Below are 21386 nucleotides of genomic sequence, written 5' to 3'. Positions count from 1 at the left end.
ACACACACAAACACACACATACAGTACACACACACACACACACACACAGTACACACACACACACACACAGTACACACACACACACACACACACACACACACACACACACACATAGTACACACACATACAGTACACACACGCATACAGTACACACACACACACATACAGTAGACACACACACACACATACAGTACATACACACACACACACACACACACACACAAACACACACACAAATCTGTTTAAAAATATGTTACATGCTAAAAAAGTAATATGCTGTTCATAACATTACAGACATGATTGTAAAATTAATCAGTTGTTGAAACTTAAAACATTTTTTAATTATTTTGAGATGTTTGTAAATATTATCTTCTAAATGACATAGTAAAAAATATTTTTCAGCAGTTAACAACATAACCAACATGATATGATTGTAAAATCTACTTTTTTTAACTGGACAAATATTTGTTTAATAATTTATATGTTATCTGTTTGTTTGACATTGTGATCCCTTGGTGATCAATAAAGTATCTATATATCTATCTGATCATTGAGATTATTTTCATGCATTTGAGGACTGAAAATGGCTGACAGACAATAATAGTCATTGAATCTAAAAGATACATATTTGTGTGTGACGCCAAACCTGTTTTGATTTTATATAACAAAAGGCAGCCTGGTTGCATTCCCTGCTTGTGTGTGTGTGTGTGTGTGTGTGTGTGTGTGTGTGTGTGTGTGTATGTGTGTGTGTGTGATGTATGTGTCTTTTAGATTAGAATTGATTTGATTAGATTCAACCTTATTGTCATTGTGCAAAGTACAAGTACAAGTAGACAACAAAATGCAGTTAGCATCTAACCAAAAGTGCAAAACAGCAGAAAAGTGGAAAGTCTCGTCTGCTGCTGCCACATTTTTGTTTCCTGTAAATGAGCTGGTTCCTGTAATTCAATGTACTGCACACAGCCTTGGATTCCCATTTGTTTGAGTGTGTGTTGGGGTTGGTGCCTGTCTGTCTGTCTCTCTGTATGAATGTAAAGAATCTAATGTGTTTTTTTCTTTGTATGTCTATCAATTATTGGTACTGAAAAAGAGGCAGATGCTTGAACTTCAGAATTTTGGGATGAAGAGTTGAGTCTGTGTACCTGCCCAGATAAATAGGAAGCTAGACATGACTAGTCAGTGAACAAGATGACAGGTTCAGCTTTGAGATGCATCGTCAACAACATTGTTGGAACTACGGCAAAGATAGAAAATAAGAGAGGAAAGGAAAGATACAAGAAAGAGAGGAAAAGTGCCTAAGGCCACAGAGGACTGGCTGATAGGCCTGACACTGCAGAGAGAAAAGGCCTTTTTCCTCACACTCTGTGGCCGACCACATCTGACCTAATTAATCATAACCACTTATAACCAATTAATAAAATGATAAATGAAGTAGGCCTATAACTGAATAAATGAAAAAGATTTTAGACCAATTGGGGCATATGTCGGCAACCCACCAGCGGACCATCATAAACTCAGCTTCCTATAAATATAATATTTGTATGCATTTTTCTTTTTAATTATTATAACAAGTAGTTATTTTGACATAATAAGGGAACACGGGCCTGGGGGCTCCATCCATTGCTCTCAACCACCTTTTTCAGTCGTAATTTATCTACGAAAGAATCTCTGTATAGGGGTCATTCCACGAAAACGTGCCATTTTATGTCCCTCAAACAAAAGTGTCTTGCAAAGCTGAATTAACAATATTTTTTTCATAATTATTTTATATTTTAGGAAATATAATAATGGTAAAAATAAATTATTTACTTTTTAAGAATACATCTTTTTTTTTAAAGGATTTTAAGCACTTTTCGTATTTGGAATATTGCAAAAGCTGTAAAAATGGCTTGTCCCTCGGTATGACTTGTCTAGTATCACTGGCTATTTAGGATTAAAAAAGTCAAATTATCATAAAAATAAATACATGTACAAAAAGCCTCAAGTGTTTGTTCATGGATCATTAAACAATTTTATTTGGAATGTTTTTAAAATTATGAAAAAATCAACATTTTACATTTGTCCCCATGTTGTCGTCAACCCTGTTACTTTTGGATAAAAACCCCTTTGGAGAAAATGAATTGTGCCAAAAGTTACATCATTTTCAGGAAGTGATATCCCCTGCCTTCCAGGAAGTTAATGGTGAAAAGACCAGAAAAGTGTGGTTCTCTTTTAATGACTTTTATTACGGTTTTGCTCCGTCTGACAGAAGGGGACAAGCTAGTTTTGTCAACCCTGTTACCACAAAATCATGCATTAAAAAATAATTTGATTGAAAATTTAAATGTAAATATTTAACAGCATTTTAACCTCTCTTGAATGCACACCATGTGGTGTCCTGGTGTCCACCACATGGCTAGTAATGGCTGCCGATAACAATATTTCATCAACCCTGTTACTGTCAACCCTGTTACTGTCAATCCTAAAATCTAATAATTCATGTGTTCAACTCCAGAATTATTTATGTAACACATAATTATTTGTATAATATTCATGAATAGTTACAAGAGCACTCATTATTTTATAATAATATATGTTTTTTTTTTTGGTAACAGGGTTGACATAGCACACATACCTCCATTGACTATTTGTTAAAGTAAATAAATAAATAAATAAGATAGCCTGAGATGGCACCGCATGTTTTTCTGAGAGGTAAGAATCTACTTCATCCAAATAGGTGCTTCAAGATTTTAAAAACAGTACTTTGAAAATTAGATATTTTGAATGCAAAATGGCACGTTTTCGTGGAATGACCCATAGATTCACTTATTTAAACTGCAAAAATAGCACAAAGAGAGATCTATCAGGATGCTCTCCCTGTCACCTCAGCTCTTTTTTCTCTCTCAGTGGTGATTAAACGAACACCTCAATGAGTCCCTGTGGCTTTGGATACAAGCTTGGACGTTTGGCTTTTACGTTTTGGTCCGGTCATGCAATTTTATAGCCTACTTAGCCTATTCTACCAAAGAAACAATACCCAACTTACTGAAGTAGGCCTACTGTACAATAACATTTTTCATGCGATGTTGCACTTATTCTACCAAAGAAAAACACGCTGAAATACCAAAGAAAAACATGCTGAAATAAAGATAGGACTGTACAAAGAATCCCGTCTCACAGACGCCTAACTGACGCTCACTCTGAAATCGAAAGTGGAAGGTTGTGAAGTAAATCGCCATCTTAGACTGCGTTCAGACGTGTAGCGGACATGGTTTGTTGGATGTAGTCGTCTTGGAAACTTGATATTGCACTATAGGAACCCATCTAGTGGTGAGTAGACCTACAATACTGGAGTGCGTTTCCCAAAAGCATCGTTGCTAACTACGGTAGCAACTAACATGGTTGCAACTATGTAAGTACGACACAACTGTTCCCCAAAACGATAGTGTGAACTATAGTGGTGGAACTTACATAGTACGATGCATCGTGACACTGCGTCAGTGTTTCCCAAAACCATAGTAGCAACTAACGTTCGCAACCACTATCGTAAAGTTGTGTAGTTACAACTACACCTCTCGACCTGTAGTAAGTAGTAAGAACCATAGTAGACGACGTAACCAACCCTGATGACGGAACACGCAGAGGACAGATGGATGAGAGGTAGCCATTAAACGATCCCATAACATTGCTGTGGGATACCATACCATAGCATTGCTGGAAGCTACAATTGCACATTACTGGACAACGTTATGTGGTACAGTGGAAAGTGAAGTGTTGTGGAGTTAGCCTACAACAGACCGGCCTGTGGTGAAGTGCTATGATGACCGCAATCATCTGTGTTGTTATTATTCGTGAATTTACATGTAGCCTAATGCTAATGTGTCAGCACAGATTCTTTCGAACACCCTTTAAGTTATCTGGTGATAAAGCTTTTGAATGCCAACGGTATTGTTATGTGAGGCTAGCATTGTAATTGTTATAAAAGGATAACGTTACATTGTAGTCGTATGTTAAGTGTGTTTGGATGAAGCATCTGCTAATCATACACATAGCTAACGGTATATGGACTCTACAGCCCATTATGATGTGGTGAAGTGACTGTGCTGTGGCAGAGACTGTAGCGTGTGTGCTTTACATGAGAGAGGTCAGGGGTTCAAGACTGAGTCGATGGGTGTGAGGTGAGTAGCCTATGCCTGTGGAGTGGGGTTTGTGTTGTATCTTGTCTGATCACAAGCTATGTTTAGCGGGTGTATAAGTTAGACTACTCTCAGTTATTATATGATCTTGATATTTGAACACATAGCTGAATTATGTTGGTACAATGACATTGGAAAATGCTGCTGTTGAGTAGCCTCTCGCTTGGAGAACTTTAAGACCTCTGGGACTTAAGTGAGCATGCAGAGTGCTGTGGTCAGTGTCAAAATGTGACATGATTTTCACTGATTTAACTTGTCCTTCATGGCCCAGGTATGGGTAGGCCTGTCATGGGAGGCGGAAAAATGGTAAGTTGCCTTTGCTTTGTGACCTTTCAATCTGTGTATGTATTTTGATGTCATGGCTCATAGGGAACATGTGTGTGTGTGTGTGTTTGTATGTGTGTGTGGGAGGGATCATGGGGAGAAAGTGATGGTGGGAAAGTTAAGTACATTTACCCCCTCACCCCCACCAAACTAAAAGAAATGTAAAAAACATAAACAAAAGGGGAAAAAACAGGTAATGTGGCAGGGAATTGTGGGGTTTGGGTGTTTAGGGGCCAAACATATGTGCAACTAATTCCCAGTGTGCTTCCAGGCCAGCAGGAAGGTGTGCAGCAGCCACTGGAATGACCTCTTCCACCTCCTCCACTAACAGCTCCTCATCAGCCGGCAGTGGGATGTGATCCTGAAGGGCCATGTTGCAGAAGCGCCGCCACCAAAACTACACTGCACGCCTTTGCAGGATGGAGCTTCAGGCCACCAGCGGATTTGCTCACACACCTTTCCACATGCCCAGGGCCCTCTCCACAACAACGCGGGTCCGGCTATGGGCGTTGTTGTACCGTGCCTCTGCCTCGCTGTTGGGCTCCTAGATGGAGCAGTTGACATGCTTGTATTATCATAGGGGGTTGATGGAATAAAGTAGGTCTTGAAATGTCAGTGCACTCAGGGAATATAGACATGCATTTGAACAGTATATACTTTGCTACTGTCTCAGCAGCACCTACAGTAACACTGTGTGTGTGTGTGTGTGTGAGTGTGAGTGTGTATATGTATGTGTGTGTGTGTGTGTGTGTATGTGTGTGTGTGTGTGTGTGTGTGGGTACAGCTGGCGCAGATCCTTCAACCATTTGAGCATTGAAACATTTGTGCTATGTGAACTGTCATTTTGTGGTTGTGATTCAACACACAACTTCATAACTACAATGGATGAAAAGTAATGGTAAAAAAACTGTATCTGTGCATTTAAAATATCATGAAATACTTGTGTGTGGTAACAGTATTCAATTTTCAGTGTCACAGTGAAAACACATAACAAGGGGAACATTGGAAAAATGCTGCATACAGGCATGAAAAACTTCCAGTGAAATGAAGGGCAATCATAAAGTAAAGTATTCATTTATATAGCGCTTTTAGAACAGAGTGAAACCCAAAGCACTTACATAACAACATGTTCAACATTGTTCATATTACATATCCATATTTATTCTGCTCTTACTGTAAGGTAACTGATAAGATACTGCACATATTTATATTTCATTTATATTACTCTAAACCACCTTCTGCAAACCAACTGTATACTACTGTCTACACTGCACTATATTTATTGTCCTGTCTATGCACCACCTGTCTATACTTTATATATCACATTGCACTTTTCTGCCTTTTTGGCACTTCTGGTTAGATGCAAACTGTATTTGGTTGTATTTGTATTTGTGCTCTGCACAATGACAATAAAGTTGAATCTAATCTAACCATGCCAATTTGCATAGAACATAATATAGGCTACATGTATCCTAAGCCTAGGCTAGTAAGCATATGGTCTCCAATCAGTAGTTAAAACTAGGACTACAGGTTCTAAACGATCATAGGAATATTTAGTGATTGAGCCTATCCAAGATTCCAACATCATTATTAATTTATCATTATCTAGGCTCGAACCTACGACTACAAGATCCGAAATGCAGAGGTCTATCCTTTCACGCCACCTTGTCACGCTACAACAAATGAAAATATTGGCCAGTATTTAGCCTATAGGCTATTCGGTGTGTTTCATTAAATGTGTAACTTATTTGTTCACATGTGCTCGGTTGGCGATTTATGCTTCACTGATTAGGCTCATTAGTAGGCTACGTTCAATAGACTGTGACGTTATTATTAAAATTATCATTATTATGCCTATTATTTTTAATAGCCTAATATATATATATATGTTTTTTAAAGCATACATAGCCTAGGGCCTATTGAAATCACTGCCTATTGTTGTAATAAGTATTATTATTATTATTATTATTATTATTATTATTATTAATGATATTATAACTGCTGGGCCCAGGAAACGTCATGCAATGTCAAATTTCATTCATTTTGCGTGACTTCATGCGTTCGGCTCTAACCGACAGTGCCCGACATTCTCCGAACACATCTGCAACTATTGTAGTCTGAACTATGTTGGTTGAAACCAACATGGTTCAAACTAACAAAGTACTATGTAAGTACGGCGGCTTTGGGGAACAGTCGTAACTTACATGTTAGTTAGTTGAACGATGCATCGTACCACGTTAGTAAAAAGCTAACCTCCGTAGTTGTACGGGAAACGCACCCCTGTTTGTTTGTCCTGCTTCGTTAAATTGACTGATAATTAGGAGGGATTGAGGGATAGCCTATGCTACTGCCTCACCCATAGGCTAATTTGCATTTTTCTTAGTTGATCAGTAGCCTAACGGGAATGAAAGAAGTGAATGGTGGAAATTAAACGGAACGGTGTTATCAAGTTAGTACTCTGTGTTAAGCAGGCTGCTTTGTTTTCACGATTTTTTGTTGGAAGCTTTTGCATTTGTCTCGGTCGACATCTGAGAGGAGTATGTCCTATGGCGCGGGATTCGTGCCAAAAACCTTCCGACCGTCCATCTGATCAACCAAACGATCGACCAAACAAACGTCATACCACCCGTACTTACATGTATCAGAATAATTGCCTTTTTATATGCAGCCTACACATAGCCAACCTAGCCTATATGAATTTACATGTATCCAACGTGCCCAGAATTGGTGCCACATGTATTCTGTTGGAACATGATGTTGGGACCAGAGCCGGACAGTAACGGAGTACATTTACTTGAGTACAGTACATGAGTACAGTTTTGAGGGATCTGTACTTTACTCGAGTATCATTTTTGGGGAGTACTCATGACTTTACTCAAGTACATTTGAGAGGCAAATATTGTACTCTTAACTCCACTACATTTCTATCCATAACCGTGAGTAGCCTACCCATTACTACTTCTAAAAAAAAAGGAAAAAAGAAAAATCTCGGAAAACCCTCAATTTGTTGTTTCCCTCTCAAACGTGATTGGATTGTGCAGGCGCCACTGATTGGGACAGCCTATCAGCAATCACCTTCAGCTTTCCGCCAAAGTCCACTCCATGGTCAGATTTAGATAAGAGACGAAACCATGGACGAAGCAATGGATGAAGACGCAGCAGGTCCATCCCGGGAATGTGCCAACCTGTGGCCCAACCTCGCCAGACTATTTCAATTTTCTGAACAAGTTAATGGTACATAAATGTAAGCACTGTGGCAGTAGTAATGCAATATTTAGAAAATGTAGGCTACTCTTGTACTCTTGATACTCAAGTACTTTTAAAAACAAGTACTTCAGTACTTTTACTTAAGTAGACATCTGACTGTTGTACTTTTACTTGTACTTGAGTCAAATTTAGCAAAGGGTATCTGTACTTTTACTCAAGTAATGAAGCTGTGTACTCTGTCCGCCTCTGGTTGGGACATGAATACATGTAGGAAAACGGTACAATGTTGAAACTTCATAAAATGAACATTGATTAGCCTATTTGTGTCACTTATTAGTGACAAGTTACTGCTATTGTTGCTTAAAACTATTATGCATAACAACCAACAGGTAACAGGACTATAACCAATCTGCGAGATATCAGAAATGCCATAGGCTGGCCTTACCACATTTTCTCTTTTTTACATCAATATGTTATGGAAGCATATGAGCCCACTTCAAATCAACTCCAAATATGTGATTATGTATCCTAGCCTATAGGCTAAGTTTAACAACGTTTTCTGGACAAATATATCCCTCGGACTGCAATTTGAATAGATTTTGCTGTGCTGTACTGTAGTAGGCCTACAGCCATTTCTTAGAGTGGCTTGAGATTAACATAGCCTAAATACTGTAATGTTGCCACTAATAAAGATATGTTTATTAAGTAGGCTAACAAATGAAAAGTGTTTTGAGCTGAAATGGCATGAAGGCTATTTGTTGTGGACCGCCTAGATCTTTGAGCAAAACATCAGTAGACAGAGAAGCCCTCAGTGTCTAACAATGCAGCGTCATTCCCACGCTATATATGTCTGGCTGCATTTTAAGTAGCAACTTGACATATTTCCGGAGGTGTAATGGTTCACTTTTGTGTAGCTGAGGCCCTAGATCCGTCTAGACCTAAGAAGACATAAGACACCTGGTTTGTAAAACACATGTGTGAATGACAACGTCAACATTGCACATCTCACATGCTTGTGTGTCCGCTCACCAACAACAAAAAATCGCTTCAAATTTTCTTAATAAGGTAGAATGACAAAACACACGCACCATCCGTAATAGGCTACTTAGGGCTGGTAATGTAGCATCTGCTTTTCAGTTCAATGCTCCCTCCAACAATTATCAAAGACTTCTCATCAGACAGATTTGTAATTGGGATCTCTCTCTCTCTCTCTCTCTCTCTCTCTCTCTCTCTCTGTGTGTGTGTGTGTGTATGTGTGTGTTGAATAATGGTACATATGTTTTGTATAACTGTGATATTGATGATATAGTCAATATTTTTAGGCATATGGTAGGCTGGAGTTATTTTTACTTTTTTTACTGAAGAGAAAAAACATGTGCTTGTGCAGATGGCTGTGGTTTTCCTGTGGACCTGAAAGTTGTAGCCTACGTGACAAATGACATGTGGCCTACGTGACGAATGAACCTTTACCAGGAGTACCAGTAGATGTGGAGGGTGCTGTAGGCCTATGTCATGATAATTTATTTGTGTTGTAAGAATTTCAACTATATTATATAATTTTTATGGTATAGTTGATGATGTTTTGGGGCATTTGGTAGGCTAGTATGTGAGAGCATTTCCAACATCCTTTAATCGTTTTTTCGACTCAGAGAAATGCAACGTGCTAAAGCAAATGTCTGTGGCTTTCCTGTGAACCTGAAAGATGTAGCCTACGTGACAAATGACATGTAGCCTGTGACAAAATAACTTTGTGGGAAGAGAATTGTTAAGAACCTTGTAGCTGATGATTTACCTAGCAACATGTGATGCAATTGAACTGATTGGCTGTGTCTCTTTGGAGAGTAACAGCTCCATGCTTATGCCTCCAGACCTTAGTAGTGATCCAACTCATACTGATCCACAGTGAGTGGACATTGCATCATTGATGAACCCGGATTATTGTCTCTGACTGACACCCTGTACCATCCCTTATCACTTATGAATCATTGAACAGGCTACAACCGTAAATGGGAAATATTTGAAGTCATCAAATAATCTTTGGGTCAGGCTACCCAAGTTCTAAGTCTGACAATTAAAGTGAGAATGAGTGACAACTGCCACAAATATAATAATAATAATAAAATATGATAATATAATAATAATAATAAAAATGATAATAAATAATGATAATAATAATAATTTTTATTTATACAGGTTTTTTTTATTGTCCAGTGCAGCCATGCAATACATCACAACCCATCTTAATCATGGTACAATAATGTACCACTGGTATACATCTTAAGGGGTTAAAGGTATACTATGCAGGTTTAGGTATTTTTGGAGAGTGTAGATCTCCCTCTAGAGTCGCAATGTATGTTACTCTGCTATTGTAAATAGCAAACATCTTGCGACTTATCCCCCCTGTACACAATGCAAATGCTTTTGTTGTGGAGGTGAAGGATTAACAATAAGCAAAAACTATCTCGGAATAGCTATATCTACTGACAAGGTAATGTTTCACGATTCTCACAAGATTTGAAAGTTGCATGGCTGGTTTTCTCAGTAGGGACTTGCTTCGCTATGCTATGTTAGGTGAACGATTCGCGTATTACAAGTTTATTTAGAATCTAATTGCCTTCGTAAAGATTAGAATCTTGCATAGTGTGCCTTTAATAGTCCATCAAAAATTGCCCCTGGACATTTTCAGCCGGTTTGGAAATTGGATTTTTTAAAAAAATGTTATTTCTTAATTTGTTTGTTGTCGGTCTTGTATGTCTTGGTATCACGGGTACGCTGCCGACTATGCCACTCGGTTTTTGCCTTGTATGTGGAGCGCTTTGCGTTACACTCTGTGCATATTAAATGCGCTATACAAATAAAACTGACTTGACTTGACTTGATTACATTTACCAGACATCAGGGGCACAGTGTTTCCTCTAGGATTTTTTTAAGCAGTGGGGGCAGGCCTGTCCGAACCACCACCCCCCCACCCCCCACCGTCCCCCCGTCTCACGGAACTGACAACTGACACTTTGCTGCAACACAAACAATTATATGTATTCACCTCTATTCACACACAATGAGGCATTATTTTCAGTTGTGATTGAGCTGTATATTTGGAGAATCTACAACAGGTCTGCACAATGAATTTTGAAAGGCAACTGCGACTATTGTATGTCTGCCCCATTTCTGATACCGTGGGGGAAGAAAATTAAACCGTGGGGGGCCGCCACTACCAAATCAACATAGAGGAAACACTGGGGGCAAAGCCGAACAACACAGAGTATAAATGAGAGTTGTTTGTTATCATACATTGGTATATTATGACAGAGGAGTAACTGGTATCAACTGGTATAAAGTTGGTTAACTTAACCAGCTAGCTAGTTTATATCTGGTTACGAGTGATGTAACAAAGGTGTTTTTATGGAAACGTTGGTGCTGTTGAGTTGGTTGCACTGGTTTAAATTAGTGTTAAAACGATACCAAATTGAATTGTTTCGATACCGATATCAAGTCAAGAATTGCACCACACACACACACGGAAAATGATGGCTTATGTCATATTTCATATATTTTGAAATTCATATAAAGTGTATTTAATTAATACTGTATAGTACAGTAATATTCAACCGGGGGTCCGCGGAGGTACTGCAGGGGGTCCGCCAAATTATTTCATCTGAAGCATTTTTTTCCCTCTTCAGAAAAATAAAAAATGTCCTATAGGCTACATAAACATAAACAGAACATAGAAAAGATGATTTGTATTAGTTTATAAAATATCATATAGGCTACATATGAGTCTTCATGCAATCATGTGATCACCGTGGGAATATGCACCATTTAGTTAGCGTCAAAACCAAAAGTGACGTCCATCTGCCTCAGAATCTGCCACTCACAAGGGTCAGACGACCTCTCACTAGGTAGGATATGAGATATTGCATCCATACTCAAGCTGTGATTGTTAACTGTATAGCTGATGATACACCGGGCAATTTTTGGGCAACACAGTGCAACTAATGAGGGCAGCAGACAACTAGTAACTTTGTTAGCGAAATCACCGCTATTTAGCTAAATCCCATTCAATCGCAATGGAGTAATGGCAGCTAACAGTTTACTGGAAAAAAAAAAACAATGTCTTCTTAACAACTTAGCAAGTAAAAATAGATGTTAGTTGGGTTTTTAAGCATTTGATGAAGTAAAATGTCTAAACGCTTTCAGAAAAAACAGTCAGACGAAAAAGTCTCAAATGAAAAGTTATTGTGGGGACAGAAGAAGATGACGGATACAGAACGGTGAGTTTAATATTATGCTTAATACATTTATAATGTTTAATATTATGCTTAATACATTTATAATGTTTAATATTATGCTTAATACGTTATTCTGTCACTCACTGTAAAACCCGACAAGTTAATTGAACTCAAAAAAATTGGTGAAACCGATTACACAAAATTTTTTAAGTAATAGTAACTGCTAAGTCAAAGAAACTTACCTTTTTTAATTAGTCTTCACTAGCAAATTTTGAGTGTGTTCAACAAGGTTTTTTTAAGTTAAAGAAACATCAACTACATGAGTTCACGGTAATTAATAAAATTAAGCTTAGATAGTTGATAGATATTGATGTCAGCCTGAAATATTTCATTTTGCTTCAACCAATTCTTTAAATTAAATTTAAAACTTAAAAGTTTTAATTTCCAGAAAGTTGAACAAACTTGTCCATTTTGATTAGTTTCAACTAAGGACTTGAAAGAAAATTATTAAAAAGGTTGACAAAGGCCAGTGAAATTCTTCTTAATCTTTTATTTTCATGTAAACCATGGAAACAAATACAGGTTGGAGTTCAGAACAGGGCTGTAGTGGAGGCTAAATTCAAATAAACACAGTTTAGATCAAGGGCATAAAGACTAGATAGATAGATTGATAGATAAATAGATAGATACTATCTATCTAGATAGATAGATAGATACTTTATGACAAATGCCTGACCAATGCTAGGAAATTCAACAATCATTTCAATCCAAAGCAACAGGAGTCTTCTTTGGGCAGAGGGATGTATTTGCACTGTTCGTGCTGATCAGAATGAGTTCAACAGTAAGGTCCTCAATATCTGGGAACTCCGATTGAGAGACCTGAAGAAATGAACAAAGAACAATTGTGTGTTAATTGAATATCTAATAGGCATTACATGTCAAGTGATACCATGTCATATTAAGTTTAACATTTTATCTTCAAACTTTTCCAGGGCAGTTGCATTATTGAAATAATTACTTGAAATAATAGTAAGTAACTTCCCTGGAGTTTCTTGGTGAAAAAACAAACAGAAAAACAAAAGCTTGAAATGTAACTCCAGCGTTATTCGACACATAGCCCTGTTGTTCGAGGTCACGGCTGTTCGTAAGAATAAAATTAAAAGAATTAAAAAAATTGGTGCAACATAGACTGAGTAGTGGCCCAGCAGCTATTGATAACCTACCAGGGAATTTGGCTTTAGTTTCAGTTCAGTTCAAATGCCTTGTTAGGTTAGTTTAAAGGGGTGGTTCAGGATTTTGGACATAGGACCTCATTTCCAAGTTACCAAGTGTGATATTACATTAATACACAGGATTAGGTGTTATAATCCCTTGTGCCAAAATCCAAGATAAAAACACAAGTTGGAGACTGTTTTCAACACGTTTCATCCAGTCCTTCTAGTTGCAGAGTTTGCAGGTGCTAGGCTGGCGCGAGTCAACAGTATGTGTAAGCCTGCCACTAAAAACAGTCTTACCCATTCCATAGTACACCGAGGCAAATAAATATAACGCCTGAATAGATGAGGACTGGATGAAACGTGTTAAAAACGGTCTCCACTGATAAATATCACACTTGCTAACTTGGAAATTAGGTCCTATGTCCAAAATCCTGAACCACCCATTTAAGCTGCTGGACCAGTATTTGCTTTATGTTGTACTCAATTTTCTCATTGTTTTTCATTCTAATAGCATGCGTTGACCTCGAAACAACAGGCCATGGGTCGCTTAATGCCACAGTTACGCTTTAACTGTCATGTCAATAGAAAACATACTTACTTACATCCCATGTCTTTAGAAAAGTGGCATCATCCTCATGGAGGTAGAAAGGAAGGCCACGGAGCGCCACAGCACGTCGGATATTTACATCTGAGGATCCCTGCATGAGAAAACATGGAGTCAAGCCAGTTAATAACTACAAAATGCAATTCAATAGGATTACCTTTCTTTGATAGTACAGCTTCTGAAACCAAAGCATTCTTTTTATCTTAAGTCCATGGAGGAGCTGTAATCTACAAGACCTCTGCTTTCAAAGGAGGTCAAGCACTTGAATATAAGTATAAGTATATATACTTTTTTGATCCTGTGAGGGAAATTTGGTCTCTGCATTTAACCCAATCGGTGAATTAGTGAAACACAAACAGCACACAGTGAACACACAGTGAAGTGAAGCACACACTAATCCCGGCGCAGTGAGCTGCCTGCTACAACGGCGGCGCTCGGGGAGCAGTGAGGGGTTAGGTGCCTTGCTCAAGGGCACTTCAGCCGCGGCCCACTGGTCGGGGCTTGAACCGGCAACCCTCCGGTTACAAGTCCAGAGTGCTAACCAGTGGGCCACGGCTATAAGTCAAAGTATGTGGAAACAGGGCCATTGTTAGTAGGCGGTGTGCAATTTCGAGCAAAAACTCAAAATAGGGGGGTAAGTGTAAAGATTTAAAACACATTTGGTCAGAACCACACATGAAATGAATCTATTCCAAGTATTTGTACAAAATAAATGCTTACCTGGGATTCCAACATGATTTCAGGCCACCACCGAACCAATAGGCTATGTCTGCGGGGAAGGACGTCTGATATGATCTCCTTCCTTCTCAATGCCAATGTTGTTTGCATCAACTTCTGAATCTGTGAATTGAAGGACGAATACACATTTGAACAATACTGACAATCTCTATTAGGACAATCCACCATCTCATGATGTCGCTTTAAATGCCACTTTAAATGCATCCTTAAATGGCCGAGAACAGTTTGCACATTAAATGGTTGTTTTCACCTACACAGCTGACATGCGAATAATACACATTCTGACTGAGCATGAACTGTGTGTGACCGTGTCAAATGAATTTAGGCTACTGACTTGAATGTGCAGACAGTCAGTAACATGGAGGAAACATTGCTAATATGTATGTGCAACATCAGCCCCTTTTCTTTCAGTTTCACTGTACATGCTCACATAAACTGTTCCTCCGCTCGCTCAGGAGATCTCTGTTGCGCTCGCTCAACTTCGTCTGTGTGCTCGCTCAAAACTGTCGACAACGTTACGTTTGTTCCACAATTCATCAACCAATCAGAAAATTCAGGGGCTGAAGTCCAATTCTCATTGGCTGCTGAAGTCCACAACGCCTAGCGTCATTTACTAGTGTCAGTGGGAATCGGCTGGAATCGGAGAGGGAGTTAAGTCATTTAGAGACGAATGACCGCGTCGCAGGAAGTGCATCATAACAAAGGGACGCCAGACCCTCTTGTAACAGCTGTACTCAGTGATACTGCAGACTCGTAAAAGTAGTTAGACAATAAGGCAGAAAAACGACAAGTTTCCTCATGCTGCTTCCTTATGTTGGAATGTGCAAAAATGTACAAACAATCAAGAGGATGCCTTCTTGTATGTGATTTCTGCAACAGTGATACTGCAAACGTGTTGATAGCCTATTGTTGATTTATATGCTGTAGCCTAAAGCATGTCACACAGTAGCCTAGCCTACAGAAAACACTTAATTGATGTGATATAATGATAACTTGTATGCCTACAATGGTTTATTAAACATCATAGTCATTTATTTAGTCAGTCATCATGTTCATGTTAATGAATAGGAAGGACACCTAAACGATAGCCATAAACCAAAATTTCGTGCAGTATCTGCCGTGAGTCCCTATGCGTGAATCACGAGCTCCTTCCAGCTGACTGGCAGATCTCGTGGACAGTCAGTCACAATCGATTATTTAACCCTCATAGGGTGTTCGTTTTTTTGTTACACAGGAGGTGCTGCTGGGTCTAGTGGACCCATTGCATTTTAGGCCTTTTAATTCAACATAATCAAACTTTTTTTTTTAAAAATACTCACTAGATGGTTACTTCATCCCAATTGCAAGTAATATAAACAACACATATGTTAAATGGGTTGCCTTTACCTTTGTTAAATCACAATTATGAATAGAAGTGCCACTCGTTTTTGTTTATTTTTGTATTAAAATATAACAAAATAAGGAAATGCATCATAAAACAGGCATAACTGGAAAATAATTAACAATTGTACAAATGAAACAAGTTTTATTTATTTGAATTTCATTAGAAATGGAAAATACTCAATAACATCTGTCTGAACAACACATTGAAGCCATTGAACACGGCAATTTTATACCAGACTATACCACACATGAGGGGCAGAGTCTCACTGTGTGTGTATTGCACATGTATTTTTTGATAGGGGATGGCATGAAAAGGTAGAAAGAAGAATTGATGTCTTGTGCATGAGTGACTGCCAAGCATGTAGGTCCTGGTAGCATCCGAATCACATTGGCAGCCATGCAGTGGGGTTCATTTCTTGAGCAGGAAGACCATTCAATTCTACCATTTTTTGACATCCATATGTTGTCATTTGCAAGCTGCTGACAGTCTAGTCCAATGTCCTGCTCAACGGCTGGTCCTGCGGCTTGCTGCTCACGATCTGGTCCTGAGACCTGCTTGCGTTTCGGAGCTGGCTGACAGGCTGGTCCTATGGCTTGCTGCTTATTGGCCGGTCCTGGGGCTGGCTGCTGGCGGGCTGGTCCTGAGGTTCGCTTGCGTTTCAATATAGGCTGATGGGGTAGTCCTACAGCTAGCTGCTCACGGGTTGGTCCTGGGGCTGGCTGCTTGCGGGCTGGTCCCGGCTGCTCACGGGATGGTCTTGGGGCTAGCTGGTCACGGGATTGGTCCTGGGGCTGGCTGCTTGCGGGCTGGTCCTGGCTGCTCACGGGCTGGTCCTGGGGCTAGCGGGTCACGGGATGGTCCTGGGGCTAGCTGGTCACGGGATGGTCCTGCTGGCTGGTCACGGGATGGTCCTGGGGCTAGCTGGTCACGGGATGGTCCTGGGGCTGGCTGCTTGCGGGCTGGTCCTGGCTGCTCACGGGATGGTCCTGGGGCTAGCTGCTTGCGGGCTGGTCCTGGGGCTGGCTGCTTGCGGGCTGGTCCTGGGGCTGGCTGCTTGCGGGCTGGTCCCGGCTGCTCACAGGCTGGTCCTGGCTGCTTGCGGCTGGTCCAGGCTGCTCATGGGATGGTCCTGGGGCTGGCTGCTCGCAGGCTTGTCCTGGCTGCTGAAGGGCTAGTCCTGAGGCTCTTTTACGTTTTGGAGCTGGCTGATGCTTATCCTCCTCTTCAAACTCAGTGTCGGACTCTGAATTTTCAGAAATGTTATCCTCATTTCTTTTAAACTATTTGCTATGCATCACCATCAAAACCCTCTGACACACACACACACACAGGACCTGATTTCCACACTTTAACTAGTTCCGGGTCCAGTGGACCCGAACATCCTTTGTGTAATATAAATGTGAAGGGGGGGTATGCAGGGGGGGTTCATTGAAAATGTTTTCTGATTTATGTTCCTCATAGAAAATGAGCCAAGGCCAATGAATCTTAGTTTAAAAAAATAATTATTTGTATCATTTTTATTAAGCTAAAAAGTGAAAACGGGTCCCACAGACCCGAACACCTTATAAGGGTTAATAAATAAATGTGAATTACGAATAATAATAAAAAGCTTCTACCTAATGTGACTATTTTTTCCATGAACTGTAAAAGAAAACACATTTTTTCCAGCTGTATTCTCCATAAAGAGTAAAGTAAATTATGTACTTATTTCCGGAATTGACGTCACTTCCTGGACTCGTCTGAGGCTAGTCTAATGGGTCTGAGGTCTCTCAATGACTTAACCCCTACTGTGGAATCGGGAAAGAAGGAACATTGGAGCACGAAATACATCTTTGGTAAGTATTTATCATAAATATGGGTATTGTTGGATTTACAACACTGCTTTGAGAGACCAGCATGATTAACCTTAGCCTAACGTTTAACATTATGTGATGCTAGCGGCCAAGATTGCTAAAGAGGAATACATAACGTTAACGTTAGGCTAAGGTTAATCATGCTGGTCTCTCAAAGCAGAAAGTTAAGTAGACGTTGTAAACGTGTTGTAAATCCAACAATACCCATATTTATGATAAATACTGTAACGTTTAATGCACACGACACCAACGTTGTTCAATGGCAAGCTTTATTGGCTCAAGAACGAGGGCAGGGACACAGACCAAGACCAATTCTAAGACACAGAACACAATGCAACCAGGGCAGGTCAAGCACGCACACACACCACACATACAGGGGAGGACGCAGCCCCCCACACAAAAAGGATCACACACGAGGGAGAACTAAAAGGGAAACCTGTCACAATAAAGACGCTAACTTTACACTTCTAACTTAGGAGAATAACGACATAAACCCCCCGATTGTTCACCCTCGAGTCCCAGCATGCCTTTCGGTGGAGAACGCTAACACAGTCTTTTTGCGCCGACGCTACATAGCTCCCCCAACAAGCCGTTGCCGTCCTCGGCAACGACCACGAGGTAGCCACATGCTAGCGTCGGCGCGCGTCGCCCGCCACTCAGTCCAGTGCGACAGTTCCGCCAACTCACGTGGGGTGCACGCGCCGCAGGAGCTCACTCAACGGGGCGCCACGCTGCTAGCAATCCAGTTCGGGCGTGCTAGCAGCCACGTGGCCGACCCGCTCGTCACCAGCTCCCTCTCAGCAGCCGTCCTCAGGCTGCACTTTCCGCGGCGTGTCACCACGGCACTCCTCCTCTCCAGACGGGGCCCTAGGTGGCCTTACAACCGTTGACACTGTACCAAGCACCGGGGTTCGAGGGGGGCCAGATGAAGCTGCGCCAACGCCACTCTGCTCCGTCGAGTCGCCGACCGGGACAGACAGGCACCGACTCCACAGCAACCGGACCACGCTGAGCTCTCCCGCTGCAGCTACCGTCTTCGGCGTCCCTCCTCGTGTTGCCATCTCGCAGAGCCGTACTGCTCTGTTCCCGGCCCGTTCCACTCCTTCGCGGCCTCGGCGAAGGCACGACCCCCGAGATGGTCGTGCTATCGAACTCCACACAACAAACTTTTTTTTTTTTTTTTTTTAAAGGCGCCGGCCAACAGGCCAACTAGAACTAGCGCCTAGCACAGCACGGTGCCCCTCACACGCACCCAAAAGTTAAAGCACACACGAAAACAGTCACACACTAGAGGGCCCTTCCGTCGAAGCTGCCCCACCGTCGTGAGTTAGCTGCCCTCAGCGCCTCCGCCAACCGTCCATCGTCTAGGAACCTCTTCCTCGCCGCACTCCCTCTCTGCTCACACGTCGCGGCTCGCAGCGGAGTCAGCGCCCAGGCCAGCGTCGTCTTCTCCGCGAACACTTCTTCCGGCCAGATCTCCTCCCATGGCAGCAGGCAGGTCCCGGCGACAGCTCCTCTCCTCCGTCGACTGTAGCGATAGAAGGCCCCGAGCTTTTTAGTAGCCCTTACAAGGGCTCTCCCTGGATCCTCTTGCGTGGGCCTCCACCCAGTGGTATGGTCTTCCGCTCCCAGCTTCTCTCGCTGGGCGGAGGCCATGTTCGAAAGTCGCTTCTGACACCAATGTAACGTTTAATGCACACGACACCAACGTTGTTCAATGGCAAGCTTTATTGGCTCAAGAACGAGGGCAGGGACACAGACCAAGACCAATTCTAAGACACAGAACACAATGCAACCAGGGCAGGTCAAGCACGCACACACACCACACATACAGGGGAGGACGCAGCCCCCCACACAAAAAGGATCACACACGAGGGAGAACTAAAAGGGAAACCTGTCACAATAAAGACGCTAACTTTACACTTCTAACTTAGGAGAATAACGACATAAACCCCCCGATTGTTCACCCTCGAGTCCCAGCATGCCTTTCGGTGGAGAACGCTAACACAGTCTTTTTGCGCCGACGCTACAATACTTACCAAAGATGTATTTCGTGCTCCAATGTTCCTTCTTTCCCGATTCCAGCCGATTCCCACTGACACTAGTAAATGACGCTAGGCGTTGTGGACTTCAGCAGCCAATGAGAATTGGACTTCAGCCCCTGAATTTTCTGATTGGTTGATGAATTGTGGAACAAACGTAACGTTGTCGACAGTTTTGAGCGAGCACACAGACGAAGTTGAGCGAGCGCAACAGAGATCTCCTGAGCGAGCGGAGGAACAGTTTATGTGAGCACGTACAGTGAAACTGAAAGAAAAGGGGCTGATGTTGCACATACATATTGATATTAGCAAACAGGCAAAGACAATTGAGGAGCACAACATGGATTCCTGTTTGCTCAACTACACGTTTTTTTGTGCTCGAGTTTCATTTTCCCTCAAAATATAATTTGTGTGCTCGCTCAAAATATTTTTCTGCGCTCAAATTGTGCTACTGCTCGCTCATAAAAGTGGAACAAATATAACTCCATAGGAGGGGATTATATTCCGAAAGAGCCGAGCAACACGCCAACATCCAAACGCTGCTACTTATAGCGAGTTAAGGCCTAGGCTAAATGAGGAAGTGATTTACACCATGTGATGTAAATTATGGGGCCGGCCCATGTAATCAATTGGGGGCGTAGTCCCTGGCTACAATAACTTCAGTTGAATGTAGAAGTAAACTCACATAGTCTACTGTAACAAAGTAAAATAACAAAGTAGAAAACAGTGACAGAGGAAGTGTAACCCAAAAACACAGAGACAAACTTTAGCAGTTAACAAGTTAAGGATTAACAGATACACCAGATATAACAATACGAACCCACATATTAAAATATAGAAATAGAGAAGGTATGAGAGAAAATGCTAGAGAGAAAGAGATAGAGAGAAAGAGAGAGAGAAGGAGAGAGAGAGAGAGGGGGAGTAGGGCAGGCAGAGCCTGGCAAGCCCCAGAGAAGAGGTCAAGAGTCAAGACCAAGAGTGAAAAGAGAGAGGAAGACAAGAGCCTCTACTTTAATCATTCACTCGGGTCACCCCTAGCCTGGCTAACGTCAGACCTCATCTCATTGAGATGGGGTCTGGGAACTACACGTTCATTTTCTCGTATTTGAAACGTGGTTTACGTGCCGCTACGAATGTCTATCAAATGCGTCTGTACGTAGCTCATAACCGCTTCGGTGTGTCGTCATCGTCTTGCTGCCCCGCCCCTCCGTTCTGTGATTGGTTCCTTCGTTGAGGTGAAAACAAAGTCCATGGAATCCAGGCTGCCTAGCAGCGTGAATAAAATCGCACGCAAGGCAACATGGGAAAACCCAGGCTAGGTCACCCCTGACTCATCAGAGCCTTTGTTATCTGAGGGGGATGGGTGTGGCCCAGGTGGATATCATAACTTTATGCTACAGTGTAGTTCTTAGTCTACAACTATGCACACATTAAATTGTAATGAAACCATGATCAGATTGTTGCCCACATTACAAGTATTCAAGACCAAACATGAATGTATTATTCACAACATACATTTATAGACCAATACTGTATGATAATGAGGGGTATGGAGCATCTCACCATAAGACATCAAGTAGGCCCAGGACTGAGTTAACTTCATATGGGATGGG

The 21386-nt window shown here is 41.3% G+C and overlaps 1 long non-coding RNA gene across 1 annotated transcript; it reads right to left on the bottom strand.

Moving 5' to 3' along the window:
* Positions 1 to 12465: 12465 nt before the first annotated feature.
* On the bottom strand, positions 12466 to 15131 carry LOC143137572 (uncharacterized). The gene is made up of 3 exons (XR_012990023.1): positions 14477 to 15131; positions 13751 to 13850; positions 12466 to 12814 (listed from the first exon to the last, which is right to left on the bottom strand). It is a non-coding gene; the product is annotated as an uncharacterized LOC143137572 (long non-coding RNA).
* Positions 15132 to 21386: the final 6255 nt, after the last annotated feature.

This window comes from Alosa pseudoharengus, unplaced genomic scaffold (genome assembly GCF_046254945.1).
Source record: "Alosa pseudoharengus isolate Yale_2024_CS ecotype anadromous, Long Island Sound unplaced genomic scaffold, YU_APseudo_1.1 YU_APseudo_1.1_scf_1, whole genome shotgun sequence".
In the NCBI taxonomy this organism is placed as follows: domain Eukaryota; kingdom Metazoa; phylum Chordata; class Actinopteri; order Clupeiformes; family Clupeidae; genus Alosa; species Alosa pseudoharengus.
This window is presented reverse-complemented; position numbering and strand designations above follow the sequence as displayed.